The sequence below is a fragment of the Nylanderia fulva genome, unplaced genomic scaffold (genome assembly GCF_048542155.1).
Source record: "Nylanderia fulva isolate GAGA-0341 unplaced genomic scaffold, ASM4854215v1 Scaffold24, whole genome shotgun sequence".
NCBI classification, from domain to species: Eukaryota; Metazoa; Arthropoda; class Insecta; order Hymenoptera; family Formicidae; genus Nylanderia; species Nylanderia fulva.
In genome coordinates this window covers 1443189-1460783 of record NW_028190304.1, presented here as the reverse complement: position 1 = coordinate 1460783, position 17595 = coordinate 1443189, and the positions used below count along the sequence as shown (strand labels likewise).

The 17595-nt window shown below is 29.5% G+C and overlaps 1 long non-coding RNA gene across 2 annotated transcripts; it reads left to right on the top strand.

The window, feature by feature from the left end:
* Nucleotides 1-6990: 6990 nt before the first annotated feature.
* Nucleotides 6991-16183, top strand: LOC114934230 (uncharacterized). Of its 2 annotated transcripts, XR_014924790.1 has the most exons (4): nucleotides 6991-7115; nucleotides 7221-7418; nucleotides 10749-11576; nucleotides 15136-16183. It is a non-coding gene; the product is annotated as an uncharacterized LOC114934230 (long non-coding RNA). The 2 variants fall into 2 exon arrangements; XR_003820233.2 differs by having other exon boundaries at nucleotides 6991-7436.
* The last annotated feature ends 1412 nt before the right edge of the window (nucleotides 16184-17595 follow it).

The following is a 17595-nucleotide window of genomic DNA, read 5'->3' as shown; positions in this document are numbered from 1 at the left end:
ACAATTTTACAACGCGAAAAAAAATTACACGGTCACGTATTGCTGGTAAACAATTCGATAGTCGCTCTTTATCTCCCTGAAGCCAGGAATCAGAAATTTTGTTCCGGTTCGCACCCTCTCTTTTTCTTTCTCTCTCTTTAGACTCTCGTCGAAATTTTCTTCTGTTTGCCTGGCCGTCTGATTGGACTCACTGTGCCGTATGTAATTACACTTCGTCATGATTTTCTTTCTTCCTTCCACCTTCAGTTCTATTCATTTTCTGCGGACATGCGTTCGCACCTACTCTTAAAACGCTCTTCTACCCGCTTTTTTCCGCGGATTAATATTATCGATAATTCCCACTCGTATTTACGATTCTATCATGTAATAAAATCTTGAAAATTTTTATTATAATTGCGATAGCCTTAAAATAATAAAATATATTCTACGTTATTATGTTATATGAAAATGCAAGGAATTACGAGATAATATAAAGTAGCTGAAAACAGCGTTGGATAATGTATGTAATATTTTAAAGGTAGAGATTTTATTCATAAAACTCAATTGAAATTTTTTAATAAATTAATTTTCTACGCAAATTTCTTTTAGAACCCTCTGTTCAATGTTACAGGATGTTTTACTAAAAAAAAAAGAGAGAGAGAGAGAGAGAAAAGAATCTAAAAAAAATGGTACAAGATAGATGTTCGATAAATGTAAGCCGAATTATGTAAATGTAACGCTGTCATCGTAATCTGAAATTGAACGGGGAATTGTTCTCATCGTTCGGGAATCGTTCACATTTTCATAGGAAAATTTGCCAATAGCGCATTCTAAATTCGCGACATGAGTCGAGAAATTTTGATCGCGTTTTCGTTTCTCTCGTCTTTTTTCTAAGTTAATTCATGACATGACTGCGTGACACATCATAATGAAGAATCATATCATTCATTAAGATAAAATTAATGTCACATTTCTGAATGGAAGAAAATATTAGAGAACGTACAATAATTATTATCACAATTATTATTTTTTTTTTATATTAACAATAAGTACAATGATACGCTGAAACAAATTTATTGAATTCGAATAAATATTTATTTTAATACTGTCTAAATAAATCATTTATTTAAAACTAATAATATTGATTAATTGATTTGATGTGAAAAATATTTATTTGCTTGATAAGAAAATCCTTTTCAAAACAGATAAATATTTATTTGTTTCAAATAAATAATTTATTAAGCAGTATTGAAATAAATATTTATTAATTTAATAATTTTATTTTGTGTAGAGAGAAAGACGTAAACACATTAATTACATATTTTATTATCCCTTATAATAATATTCCGCGATTTTTAAAGAATACATTGAAATTTATTCCTCTGAAATTACCTTTTAAATTGAATTGGTACATTAAACTCCACTCTCAGTATATATAAATAATGGGATACGATAAAAAGCGAAAATAAATAATGTGATACGAAAAATATGAACTTGTGTGCATCGCTTTAAATCATTTAAAATCCATATAATATTTCACAACATTTTTTGATAATTATAATCTACGGCCGCTTTATCTGACTTCCGCAGCAAATACGGTGTTAAAATACCTCTCTCCGATCACCATTAAATTATATGCTTAATGTCTAGAGTTATTGGAGAAAAAAAAACTGCGTCGGTAGAAAGTTTTCAGCCGCGTTGTTTCAAGTTTTTCACGAAATCTACCATTATATCGCGAGCGTCTTATGTATATATTTGGGTTATATAAGCTTCACTTAGTGCACTGAAATGATGAGGGATATCAGCAGCGGGCTCAACCGTTTCCCGAACTTTTTGCGATACTTTCGCTCATCTGGACAGTCATGCTAACGAGATAACTTTTGCGGAGGAGAAATAACGGTATTTAATCCTTTAATTGCGAAAGTTATAATACCATAAATTCCGTATCCACCGCTTGTTTCAATAAATGCTTGCCCATTTATTAGGAACTTTAATTGGTATTAGATATCGAAATGTATTACACTCAATATATATTATACGAAATGTAATGCGTGTCGATCTCCGTCCCTATATATATATATATATATATATATATATTATAACAGAATAAATGAGGAAATAATTGTTTCACGTTCCGGTGTAATTTACATATTTGTTTCAAGCGGGCGTTTAAAGTATAATTATATGTAAAAAATGTTTAATACGCTCGACCGTTTACACCCAGCCATGCATTTTTTCTATTTTACATTTTAAAATTACTTTATGTAATTCAACAGAGTGTCTATTGTAAAAAGGAAGGACAATTGTTATATATATATATATATAATACGTTAGAGAAAAATACTGCTTGCGTGTTTTCCTCGCGGAAACGTTTACATCGCCATTATTTGCAATATCGCGAATAAGGGATGATCAATGACTGATGGATGATAAACGATATGTCTTTATATTCTCCCCGCAATTGAGAAGTAAACGTTTCTCAATTGAATGTATTTTACAAAACTTAACCGCATTCCGCTCATTTTTCTTGCATCCGAGTGCTAATCAATCGCATTAAAAATACGATCGCGGATGATTAATGTCCGCAGAACTTTCTCGGACCTCGTCGGAACTGAAGTCATTTGTAGTTAAGGTAAGAATAAATTTCCTTTCTATCTCTCTCCGTATTAGATAGATTACAATCTGAAGAAAGAGAGAGAGAGCAAAAACTTGCGATTGCTGATCGAGACTTAATTCAGACTCTTTTGACGTGCGAGGAAGGAAATGAAAGATTCCCTCAAATCCTTCATCCCTTTTCAGCAGTGTTGTGCTTAGAGCTTGAAATTCGTTAGATAAAGATATGAGATAAAAATATGTAAATTTATTTTAGATAAAGATGAAGATGATTTTGTTTTAAATATATCTAGGTAAAATTATATGGCGATTCATCTAGATAACAATATAATTTTGAAGACTGCTTATAAACACAGCTATTAAAAAAAAAATGTAAATTATAATAGGAATATAAAAATATATTAATATTTTTATTTATAAATTTTTATCGCTTACTGCTTAAGTTCTACTATATTTAAGTATTTTTATGTGCTATGATTCTAAATCAAAATTATCTGAAAATTCTTCTAGATAATTTAATAATACATATTTTTATTATCTATATATAAAAATAATTTTATTTAGCAATAATATACGACATATGTAACAAAATATATATATATATATTTGTCAATGAATTATGGGAAAAGTTTCAAAGTGAAATAAAAAAATAAAAAATAGCGATACCAGTAAACACTGCTTTTCAGGGATGATAATAAGGAGCCATTTCATATTCCGGCTTCGTTTCGTGTAAATCGTGGAATTTACACCCTATATCACCACTAAACCCCGAAGTATCCCGCGAAATTATATACGTCTTCGCCGGACGAAAATTCCCCGGGTCGGCCTCTCGATCCGCCGAACGTCGACGTCGTGTCGCGTCGTCCTCTGCGGCCTTAAAGACGACTATCCGGGGCTATCTGCGTATCCGGGGATCCCGGGCGAGTTTACGGCGACCGTAAAAGCGAGATTTACGCCGAGCTGTAAACGGGGCCGATCCCGGTCCAAAGGGACGCGCGCTTATACTTTGTACCGGGGTGCGATTCCCTCGATGGAACAGATACTTTTCCGAGCCGAAACTGGCGTGCTAGAGCTCGCCTCGGAAATTTCCTCCCGATGCAGCGAGAAAAGCGCTCGCTTTCATGTATTATAAAGTTTTCAATGAGAATTGCGACAGTATAACTTGACGACGACGATCGGCCGTAATTGCGTTTGACAATCGCGGTCTCTGCGTGCGACTTGGAATCTTTCTTCGGAGATGCAAAGTCATATTTATCGTGCCCCCCTTGAAATCAGTACAAAATTCAGCATTTGAATTTTTCCTTTGAGAAAATACTGGAATTTATTGAATATAAAACAATGAAAATAAAATAAAAACAAAAAAAATTTTAATATCATTCCTGGAAAAAATCCTGCGGACGTGATAAATAAAAATTTATAAAATATTTATATATATTATAAAAAATATATAAAATATATTTAAGTATAACGTGAAAAGTAGCGATACTTAAAATTTTGCACACATTTGTATTTATTATCCTATTATTTTTAGTTTTTTTTTAATCTTCATTACAACAAAAGGGAGATATAATGAAATGACGGCGCACGAAACTAATTGCGTCGTGAATTATTATTTAGAGCGAAATAATTACACACAGTAGGTGGAAGGAAATAGAATTCATTTATCCTAAAACAAGAAAATAATAAAAATAATATTAGGTAATAGTAATCAAATTTATAATATTTTTGAAGTATTTTTTAAATTAATAAATATAACTTTCTATATAATCGATTAGTGAAATCAGGTCTAAAATAACCAAAAAAAGATGCAATAATATATTCATATGCATAATATATTTTTAATTGGTTGTAATAGCTATTATTATTATGAAAAACGCTAAAATCTTTATTTTGTAATTTGATTTGAGTCAACTGTCGCAAGAACTTAATATGACACTAGAAATGTAACGTGCCATAAATAAAATTAATTTTTAACAGAGAGAACCAATTTGCATCGATCTATATATATATTTATATTTCAATTTTTTATTTTTTATTCAACTTTGGAACCTTTCTCATAATTCATCGGCAAATAATATATATTCCCTCACATGTTTTATTTGCTATTTCAATTTAACTCTATACACCTTGATGCATTTCTTGGATAGAGTTACCTCTTCAGAGATTAAGCAATGCTACGAGCGAATGGGAGGCTTTGTTCTCTCTTGCGTAACGAAACATGTATTGTACTTTGGCTTTGGCTACAACAAGTAACGTCAGGCAATTCCATTCTCTCTCATTAATGACTGAAGCAAATACGCAGATCTCGGCTGGAATTTCGTTTGAAGTTTATCCGCGCTTATACAAGAAGACGATAATTTTTTAATTTTCCTGACCCACGCACTTATTTATTTTCCATTCGTGCGATGCATTTTGTGCATAGGGAGAGAAATAACGCATAATACATAAATTTTTAGATTGTCACAGGATCGCTCGGTTTTTTTTTTTTTTTTTTGAAATACACGAATAAAAAAATTCTAGAAATTATTTTGCATATTTTATTACTTTTCTCTGTCGCGACCAGCATTAAGTCGACAAATTAGGTAATATTCCCGGAGAAAGTGTTTGCGGGGCAAGTATTATTATTATTATGCGCGGCAGATTCATCCTGAGTGCTGGCGGGCAAATAATTACGTACGAGCGGCTAATTAATAACGAGCGATGCGCGCTTGTTACAATCGCGTAGTGTGATACAATTTTGTTTGATTAATACGGGTCTTGCACACAGAGAGAGAGGTGTGCGCATTGAGAACGCAAGATTATATTCTCTCTCCCTCGACGGAATTGGTTGGAGAAACAAAATAATCACGATGATATGATGCACCGTAATTCCGTACAATTTCGCCCGACCGCCATTAACGATATTGCGAATGCGACAGATCGATGGGAACTCGATAGAATCTCGTTAAAATTGCATTGAATGACTGAGCAGTGCGATGTGTACAAATACCTACTGTGTAATTATTTCACTCTAAATAATAATTCACAACGCAATTAGTTTTGCGTTGTCGTTTCATTTACCATCTCGCAATAAGGATTCTTAAGAGAGAATCTAAAAATAATATGAACATATTTTTCATCTCGCTAGTTTTTTATATTTCATATTTTTTTATATTTTTACATCTCGAAGTTTGATAAATATATATTATATACCATATAATATTTATTTATATATCTAATAATTATGTAGGTAATATGTAATAATACTAATATTAATTATATATGTAATTATATATAATGTAATTTATAATATAATCATAATGTAATATTATGTATGTATAATTATGTTGCAAACAATACTTACATACATTAAAATATTTTATAGTTTGTGAATTTTACATACGTAATAAATATATTTGATTTTTAATATTTCGTTAAGGATGTTATATATAATATCCTTAATAAGAAATATTAAAAATAAAATATATGTACAAAATCTTCACAATTACAAAATATTTTTTACAGGAGTTAAATATATGATGTTCCTTTATGACAATATAAAATTAAACCTATTTATTTAATGTTAAATATGTATATTATGTTAATATTAAATTGATCATATTTAATATTAAACAATTTAATATTATATATATAATATTATTTAATCTTATATAATATCAAATATATACACGATATTTAAAAATCACAGAGAATTCAAAAAAATATATGAATCATAAATGGAATAAGAATGAGAGAGAAAAACAAGAACTTTTAATATCTTGCATATACACATATATATATCTCGCAATATCTTGCATATACACATATATATATATATATATATATATATATCAGTGAGTTAAATATATGATGTTCCTTTATGAGAATATAAAATTAAACCTATTTATTTAATGTTAAATATGTATATTATGTTAATGTTAAATTGATCATATTTAATATTAAATAATTTAATATCATATATATAATATTATTTAATCTTATATAATATCAAATATATACACGATATTTAAAAATCACAGAGAATTCAAAAAAATATATGAATCATAAATGGAATAAGAATGAGAAAGAAAAACAAGAACTTTTAATATATCTTGCATATACACATATATATATCTCGAGTTCATAAGTCGATAAATCGTCGCGGGGCGTAAGGAGGGCGCGGATCAAAGAGTTAATATCGGCCTTAATTTCGGCTGTGCCAACACACGATATCGCTCTCTGTAAACGTAACCGCGTTAAGATCGTCCCGCGTGCAGCCTCGGCTCTCGATAGCGGCTCGCGCGCCGCCGCTGGATGTGGAGAACCGGGCGGAAGGGTGTCCCGGATGGGGTGGCTGGGGGTGGAGAGATTGGGGGTGGGGGCGCTTGCTTGGTTTTGCCGCATAAAGGGTCGCGGATATTCGACGCCGCGGCAGTAAGCGCCGCGACGTCCGTCGGGGACGCGTCATACGGCGTCCGCACGTGAGAACTCGTGTCACGTGGCAGTCGAAATCTCGAAACTCGTGGACATGAAAACCGGAAACTGTAAGAGTTGAAGAGCCGATTCTTATGTAATTTTCTGATCGGAAATGGGCAAGAAAGTTTTGCCTTAGAGATTTTTCTTCCCGAAAATATACATTTCTTTTCTAGCTCATCTATCTCTCGATTGACTATTAAATAATTGAAATGATATATGCGCGATATTCAAGTGATTTTTTTATTTGCGTGTACGAAAAAATGACGAATAAATGAATTGTTTGATAAATTATCTGCTGCATGATTGACGTTGACTGTATTCATGACAAATGTGATTGTCAGTGACACTTGATTGTTATATAAGTGTCAGAGGTACGCTATGTGTTACAAGTTTGTTCATTTTTTCCTAAAATGAGATTTTATGACAAGCAATATTAATCAAAAGCGTATATGAAATCATCATCAAAGTGTGCTATCATTATTATATAATCTATCATTTATATATTAAAATATTATTAATTAAATTTTGATCATAAAACAAAGTTTAATACAATTTTTCGAAATAACTTTTATTTAATATTTATATAATATTATTATAAAATTTTTATATAATATTATTTGTATAATTTGTATAATTTTCTGTATTTTACGTTGAATTTTGATAAAATACAATCAATTCATTTAGTGCCTTCAAATAGAAAATTAAATTGACTTTAGTTATGCCAATGAAATAATTAAAACGTACGTATAATTTTTTTGTATATAAATTTGTTTGCGAACTGTTTAGTTTTTCATATGCAAAATGTTAATTTAGTATTTTCGTGGAAGACAAAAAAAAAAGATAATTTAGCTAAATCTTCTAGTTAACGTAGCTACCTCGAAAAGATTCATGTTCTTCGTTCTTCTCGACAATCTTATTAAACAATTTGCATAATAAAACCGCAATGAGATTAACTGGCGCAATTAAAAATCAAGTCAAACGAATTCTCGAGATGTTAACTATATCCCTTTAGAACACGTGACAAAAGAGTTTTGTGTCAATCTGAGAATAATCATCGAAAAATCATAACGTGAAAAATGTCAGAATTAATTTAAAGCGCGTATTATTTAATTATTTATTTTTAATACTATTTTTTATAAAGAAATTTATAGAGATGTTGGAAAATTATTTTAACATAATGTGCATTAAAATTGTTACAAATAATAATAATAATAATACTATATAGAAAAATTATTTTCCAACATTTCTATAAATTTCTTTATAAAAAGTAGTATTAAAAATAAATAATGCGCGCTCTGAATTAATTCTGATATTCTTCGAGTTTTTAATCCTCCGTATATGATATAAAATAATTGAAAATGAGACTGAAAAGAAAATTCAGGAAATATAATCTAAAATATGGACTTCGCGCTTTTTCATGTCTAAATAAATTTTCATTGTATAAATAATAATTGAAAATACATTGCGGCTTTATTTGACTTAACTTTTGACATTATTATAAGTGCGTTCGTATTACATAGATCTCTGCTATTTGTAAAATGATAATTTAAATTTGGGACGTACGGTTTAATGCAAGTAACTTGATATGTGGACCAATAAAACGGAAACTGAAAGTTTATTAATAGTCGAGAGTATCGAGGGTGAAACCGCGCGATAAGTAATATCATTTCCAGGTCGCATAAACTGAGCTTAATAACAGATATATAGATGAGTCACGAAATTTTAATGGAACGTCACTCGCTTATTAACATTGATAACGATAACGATTCAAATAGCAGCTTGTGAAAGCCGGCTACAGAAAGTAATTTTTTTTATTAGATAAATTTTTTCAATTGTCATCAGAGAGGATGAATAAAGTAATATGAAAAATGTAGGTATATTGCAAAAGTACGCGAAAAAATCGCTCTTCAAAAATATTATAGAAAAGGTAGTTGAAAATTAATTTCTTTTTACACGAACAAAGATATTAAAAAAGGAGAAAAATAGTAGGTCTGTTTTAACCGTAGAGATGTTAGCAAAATTTTCAATTAAAATTAAAAATGTTGAATTTCACAATTCGCTTTTATTCCAAACAAATCTGTAACGAGACTTCTTTGAAATGTGAATTATAAAATAATAGTCAATGTATTTCTTATTACGAGTTTTTTTTTATAAACTCGAACTTAAAGGAGAAATGATTTAAACTTTGTCTACTTCACTTATATATGTATATTTTTTATATCTTAATTTTTTTATTTGTCAGAAAGATTAATTAATATATAAATAAAAAATGTTCAATTTTGTTTTCTCGTTCACTCAATGTACACCGTATAAAGAAATAAGTAATATATTACATAAAAATATGTAAAATTACATGGTAAAATAATGAATACAAAATGTATACAATTTCAATATTTCTATTGTAATTTTACACTTGTGTAATTTATGTAATTTTACATATATTTTTATTTTCTTATAGTGTACATAATGAATAATTATGATGCGTTTTCGCGTAACTCGAGTAGGTACGCATCGAGTTTCAAGGAGTCGAAGTCAACGTCAAGCGAGACAAAATATACGAGAACTTTCCTCCTATGTCAGCAAGAGCGAAACGAATACGTTCGGCAACGTAACAAAAAAAAGAGGACAAAAGATCACCGTGGCGGTGTTTTCTTATGCAAAATAGGCGCAATTTGTAATTTAAAATTTACCTGAACGCTCGATGCAAAAAAAAAGGAAAAAAAACGTAATACAAGCGGTTTATTTCACGTATATGTATAAGAACGACAGTGTAATTCTACGACCGACTTTAAAAGCGAAATTTAATTCATTTCTGCGGGCCTCCGCAGATCAGAAACTTTTCACTCGGGTCCTCCCCTTTTTCTCCAACCCCCTTTTCTGTTGCGGAAGGTGAGAGAAGCCCGATTCGCTTCTCTTTCGAATTCGTGCTGCATTATTCATAGAGTCGGGCAATTACAATTTCCTCAGTCGTGCGAAAGAGAATTAAAAGCGATCCCGACTGTTTCATCGACTTGCCGCGATCGACTTGAATCGACGTGCAAATTAATGGCTCTGTGTTAGTCAACTGCGCGATGCGAGGCAAAAAAATTCGTCTTTTTTAACCACAGCACGGAAATAAAATTACCTATTATGGCTAAATTTTAGTTAGGTATATGATAGTTAATATTTTTGACACTGAAAAAAAAAATGATTGAATTTGAAAATATTTATTTCAATATTGTCTTATAAATAATTTATTTAAAACTAATAATATTGAAATTTTTTTCAAAATAAATAAATATTTATTTGTTTCAAATAAATAATTTATAAGGCAGTATTGAAATAATTAAATATTAATTAAATAATTTTTTTCAATATAACATTTCTCCGTTAAACTGTAACTAAAAAATATTAATTCAGGTTGTATTATAGGGATAGCTAACATTAAATTATGGTACCTAATTTTTTTTCCGTGAGGGTGGATATATAAAACTGTCTTTGATGTATTATTAGAAATTTGTGTGCAATAGTAAGTATGATAATTTATTTTATAAACGTTGACAGTTTAATTATTATTTGATCAAACTTTGATATTTATTTGAGATTTTTATAAAGGAAGAAATACGCATCTCTTGGGATTTATAATAATATTGCTTGTTATACAATTAAAATCTCTCTTCTACGGTCGGGTAAATGTTTAACATTCCGTCCTTTATTTTTAGATACCGCAATGATCGATCTGCATAATTTTAGATGATTATTCGAACTGTTACCTAACAAAGAACTCAAGCTAGAATCGTTCATCCTTAACAATTTTAGACACCACGCTAAATACATTTTTATAAAAATCTCCTACTCGCATATTTAAAATCTATGTAATAAAAAATGACGAGTGCAATTGCACGAAAAATCGCCTGATCAGCAGAATATGCCGTAAAAGGCTCGAAGCGTTCTAAAAATCTTCATAATGATCAACAAGTCCGACCAGGAAGAGACTCACATCGGCGATCATCATCCTGGAAGAAATGCGACGATGCTGATCCGTGAGAAGAGACTCGGAGGTACGTCAGGGTGCATCGAGAGAACTGTTGAAACTTCGAAGAGCGTCTCCCAGGGATCGACGAGAAACAGAGCGGATCACGATCTCGGTTTCTTCCATCGGGACTCTCGCGACCTTCGTCCTCTTCGGATTTATTGAGATTAAGAATGAGACACGAAGCGGCGACATTATTATGGGACACTTCGAGAACTGTTTAGAGAACGGCTTCTCCAGGCGGACGTCCAAGAGGTCCTGCGAGAAGGCGTCGCGCCGTCTGAGGTCCCTGATCGCCAAGGCCAGGCGGTGGGGTCTAACGACCGGCGAGGTCGCCGAACTTCCGGCGATAAAGAGGCTGGTGCCTAATCGAGTCACCCCGAGCTCGGCCGCGCGGACGATCTTGGCTATGATCCTTCTGCTCCTCGGCGGCGGCATCGTCCTCGCGTACATCTGCGCACCCTGCATCACCAGGAACAGCACGTGAGGTCGTCCCGCGAATTAGCTGCCGCAATAGGTACATATTATAAGTATTAGATATATGTATATAAAACAAATATATATATATTTTTTTTTTGAGAAAAATTAAAATAAATAAAATTTAATAACATTTTTATATAGAATTATATATAAAATATAAATTATATATAGAATATATGTAAGACAATAAAAAAAAAATATATATATATATATATACATTTATATTATGTGACAGAATATTTTCAAACAAAAGTAAAAAATAATTATATTTTTTCGTATAAATATCAATTAATATTATTTATTATTAATAGTCCTTGCATCCATTAAACTAAACTAAAATTAAAATTAAATTACATTACCTCTTAGAACTACGCTGAGATATCTTAACTTAAATTAACTTAAATCTATAGTATAATCAAAATATCAAAATATGCGAAATACTTATCAATTATAATAATGAAATCTCGAATATTTCAATATTACTGTGAAAAATATTAAATATAATTTAATTTATTAAAAAATGTTCATGTATTAGCTTTCTTATTAAATCTGAAATAGATTTATTGAAAGGATCTCTTTGTTTTTGAATAATTGATAAATTTTATAATTGCACGTTATGCTCTGATTTTTCATATACATTACATTTTTTAAATTATTATTATTAATAATATAAAGAGAAATATATATCGAGAAATTTAATAATTATTAAATTTCTCGATAAAAAAGAAAAGTTCCAAAAATGGTTGAAAATATTATTACGTACTTTACAACCCCTACATTTTTCATATTATTTTATTAATCCCGATCATTTATTAGCTCCTTCAATTTTCTGAAAAATAAAAATAAAGTGAATAAAGAGAGAATACAGAGAGACAGCTAAATCTCTTTCATTATTTTTGAATCAATAAAATTGCAAGCTTATAGAGATATAAACAAATATAATTTAAAGATCTTTACCTTTAGATTAAAATTATTTAAAATTATGTATGTGTTTATTTAATGATGCATATGTTTATGAAAACTTTAAAGAAAGAGAATATCCTTTTACACGCACATGCGCACGCACTTTGCACGAAAAATGCGGCAAATGAAAGAAGTTTTAGTCAATTGTTACGTTACGTATTATATGTTTATATGCATTATGAACGAGTCATAAGCGTCTTTAACGGAGCTAATTCATAGAAATCATCGCGCGTTTTATATACGATAAATTAATGAAGGCTTTGTAGCTGTAGATTTACGCTTTGTAGTAAATTTCCATTGTGTCGCACGTAATACAACCGTTGAAAGCCATTATGATCAACTACAATGACCAATTTTACACAAAGCGCAGTTTTGTAATGCCTGCGGCTTAAAATCAAAGCTATGTAGAAATATGACGCATAATCATGCAAAACATATTCGATAGCATTTTAATGATATGCAATTGCATCGCGCAGATAGTTGCATCGAAAAATTTCGAGCACGAAACTTGAAATTATATTATAACTTGACAATTTTTTTATATTACAGTCACACAAAAAAATAATAGATACTTTGCGTCAATTATCGTGTTGTCATTGTTACATAAATGAATGCAGATTATATTTGTTTTATAAAATTTGGGCGCATTGAAAAATTACCTTGATTTTGAACTTGGATTTAAAAGATTCTATCCGTATATATTTCTTTCTTCAAATTTATATATTTGATTTATTATATATACATGTATGTATATAATTCTTCTCTAATTATTTTGAACTGACTGTTCATAAAAAACAACTTTGTGACACCTTATATATCTGTGATTGGCTCTGATTAGACCTTTTCAAACTTATATATTAAATTTTATATTATATAAGAATTTTCTAAATTAATTTTTTGAACGATTGGGTTCAAAATAATTAGAGAAGACTTTAAAAACAAGTTTGTTGCGTCTTATACATACGTGGCTCGAAAAAATGTATTAAATTCGAATAAATATTTGTTTCAATACTGCCTTATAAATTATATTTATATGAAACTAGTAATATTGATTTAGTGTGAAAAAATATTTATTTGATATAAGAAAATCTTTTTCAAATCAGATAAATATTTATTTATTTGTTCTCAATAAATGATTAAATAAGGCAGTATTGAAATCAATATTTATTAATTTAACAGTTTTTTTTAGTATATTAATCCACGGGAAAAAATTAGTTACTATACCTATAGCTAAATTTTACCTATAATAGCTAATATTTTTTATATAATTCTCCGTTTAATTATAGTTAAAAAAATATTAATTACCAGAGCTAAAATTTAGCTATGACTAATTTTTTTTCATACCTGATTTTGTAAATTTTGGAGTCTTCAATTTATTCTTATAAAACAAAATCCCTGTAATATACATATATGTATATACATAGTTAGTTTGTCATACATGTGCGTTCTAATTATCCACGCCATTGCCTTCGTAAATTTCTAATTTAGATCGAGGATTTATACACGTCCGATCGCGCGCATAGTTACAATATACCTCCGGTATGGTTTGGCGCGTTTCAATTATTTTACACAGCCGGGCGAATTTACATAACGGAATAGCTCGCGGTAGCCCGCGGACTTCATTATTTATCCACATCAATCAGTTGAAAAACGTCCATCAGCTCGATGGAAAAATCGAGCGGCTCGCGCGATATGTAGGTATTATTTTTTCCGATAATCAAATGCCATCGAATGCTTGTTTTTTCGAGTCAAGTTAAGAAGAAAAATCCTCCGCACATATCACGGTCCAGTAATTAACCGGAGCGTTATTTTCCATCAAAAACGTTCGTCCATCGTGGTATACGAATTTTTTTTTCGCCAGAAATTACGTTTCAAGAGATAAATTTCTCGGGATCGGAAGTCGGGAATGTATCCCAAATTAACTTTTCGAATTTTGTCTTGAACGAAACACGCACTTGTTACTAGTTGATGTTATTTGCGGCATATTATGTTAATTCCTTGTTACGTAAACTGAGGAGGCTTACTAAAGTAGCCGTGTATATTCATACGCCGAAACTTCCTAATTCTATTTAATGCCAAAATATTATCGGAAATTTACATAAAGTCTAACAAGCAGTTCGGAGATCTCTAATTCGTCGACTTAGAAAAGCTGTAACATAAATTTTAGCACATTGCATCACGCGCAACAGCTTTAAAAATGCGCGCGTAAATTCGTGAAAAGTGCTGTGCATGTAAATATTACAGGTGTATTTTATGTAATTTAAAAATCTGTTATATACAATATTTGTTGCGGAAAATAATGAAAAGAGAGAGTCGATTATTCCTCAAAGCTATATGTGAATTTATTTTACATGCGCTCATATGCATAATAAAATATAAACATATGTATATATTAATAAAAGTGATAAAAAATAATGTATGTATATAGGTATAAATTTATTTATAAATTATTATTTGTTACAATAATAATTTATTATTTTATTTTTATTTATTTTTAAATGTATTTAATTAATTAATTAGTTAATTTTTTTATATATATTTATATGAAAAAAGCGACGACTTTTTACATTGGAAAAATATATAGAAATTGCAATCCCTCTAATTTAATATTTAATCTGTTAATTGTGTTACAGAGATTATCGATGTGTGGCGAGCAAAATACATATAAAGGCAGTGCCGAATGTATGGAGCATACATATGTACACAGAAATATTTATAAGATTTTCCTAGTTTTAGCGTGTACAATATAAGCAATTTGCGCGTATATCGCGAAAATTTATCGCAAAGTTATTTATCACGAATTGCATGCGAGAGAGTCGAACAAGGAGAAACAAGAACGTAATTGAAACGTATTTTTTTTATACGACACACATAGATAAGAACAATAATAACATAATTGTCTGAAATTCATAAATCGATTGAAAAAATACTGTTACTCTCTTAATGAATTACACTTTTACTGATATCATCAGCGAAATATGTTTAAGCAAATTTATATTAAATAAAGTGTGAAATTGTTTCAGCAATTTTAATTTTTGAAGTAAGGTCTTACATTGACATTTAAATTTGCGATTCGTAAAATGTCAGAATATGCAGGGACATGATTTTTGTGTATACGTCACAGGAAATGATTGTTCAAAAAAATGTATCATTCCGACGACTAAAATATTGCTCAAGAGTGTAAGGATTCTGGAATATTACATCGAAGAAAGCATGTAAATCTCACTTTTTTATACAAGCAAATATAAAAATTATAGCGATAATTCGTAATATACTGTATTAATCATTAGATAAAACACTTTGAAATTGTTATATTTTTCCGTTGTAATTTCTATTGTAATTATATATAATCAGTTATAATGAAGAAAGTCAGAATTTTACCATAATCTAATGCTCGATATAGATATCATTCTCGTATACTTTATATTTAAACACGCATATATAATTATAATTAATAATTTCGGTAACATGAATATTGCTTGTTTATAGTCTCACATTTTCTCTTTCTACACATGTGTCAGTCAACAACTCTCATGTCATTCTTATAAGCTTAGAAAGCTTAGGACGTACATCTTTACTGAAGAGAAATAAAAATGTATTGTATATAAAGAGCATAATTGTGCAGTTTATATTATGTATATAATGTAAATTTCAATAGAAAAATCTCTCTTTTTCTCTTTACGAGTTTTGTATCGTTTAATCGGATATATTTCTTCCCCTATAAATGTTTTATACGTGATGCTCTGAAAAGCTCACATAAAATTGTACACATTTAATTTTCATTAATATTTTAATACCTCTGCTAATTCATATTAATAAACACAATAATATGTGTAAAGTGTATAACAATTTTGAATAAACACTTATTACATATTTGACATATATATACATATTTATAATTAAATATAATTGAAAAACAAAATTATTTCGAAAAATTGGATTTATAGAATTTTAAATGCTTTTTACACGCAAGATTGAAAGAATGAAATCAGCGCGCAATTTAAGTTATTTATTTAATTTGTGTGTAAATGTTTTTTTAATTTTATGAATTAAAATTCTTATAAATTATCAATCTTGCCTTCATTAATTGTAATTAAATTTAAAATTATATAATTATAAATACATATAAAATTATATAATTTTAAAACTAAAATTATAAAATTATATAATTATAAATTATATTTTTTAATTATATAATTAACACTCAAATAAAATAAAATCACTTACAATTTTAAGTGATCTTTTCAATATTCTTTTTGAATGATTTCTATGCTTTATAATGATTTCAATACAGTTCATATTCATGATGCTGTGATCTTAGATGTATTTCGAACACGATATTTAAAATTTAGGATTAATCTTTTGAAGGGCTCAATAAAAAAAGTTTCATTACGTGACATCGAGCTCAATAAATATTTAATTAAATGTCTACGAGGAAGGTAATATCGTGTCAACTAATTAATTCAGCAAGATTCCTGTTTTACGATGATAGAAAAAAGTTTATTACAGCAAAAAAAAAATGAATAAGTTATTATTTTTTTTAAATAAAAAATTAAAGTTAAGAAATAACGCGGCGTATCTCGTGATCGAGAAACGAGCATTTCTGAAACTTTCTTCACTTCTACAAGTAGATATTTTATGTACAGTTTGATTAAATTTCAAGTTAATCAAAATCTACGTAAAATATGCGCGGAACAACAGTACATTATATATATATATATATGAGACGAACGAACAAAATGAAAATCAATACTCTGACGTTTCAAAGTAATTTCTGGAAATCAAAAAAAATAGCGAGGAAAAAACCATTAAATTCGAAGATAATTACGAGCTGAATAGTGCATGATATCGATTTCTTTTACTTTACTCCGTTAAGCACAGCTGAATGAATTTACTTCGAGCGATCAGACAATTAATTATTCCTGGAGCTTCAAGTGAACGATAAGGGCCGATTAATAAAATTTCGATTCGGAACTTCAGACGCTAATCCGGACGATATATTATTCCCCGATTGATGGAAATATTAGGTTGATTGACCGAGGTCGTCGAAGAGTTTCCATATAGATTACTCTTTCCTTCCTTCCGCTGTTCTT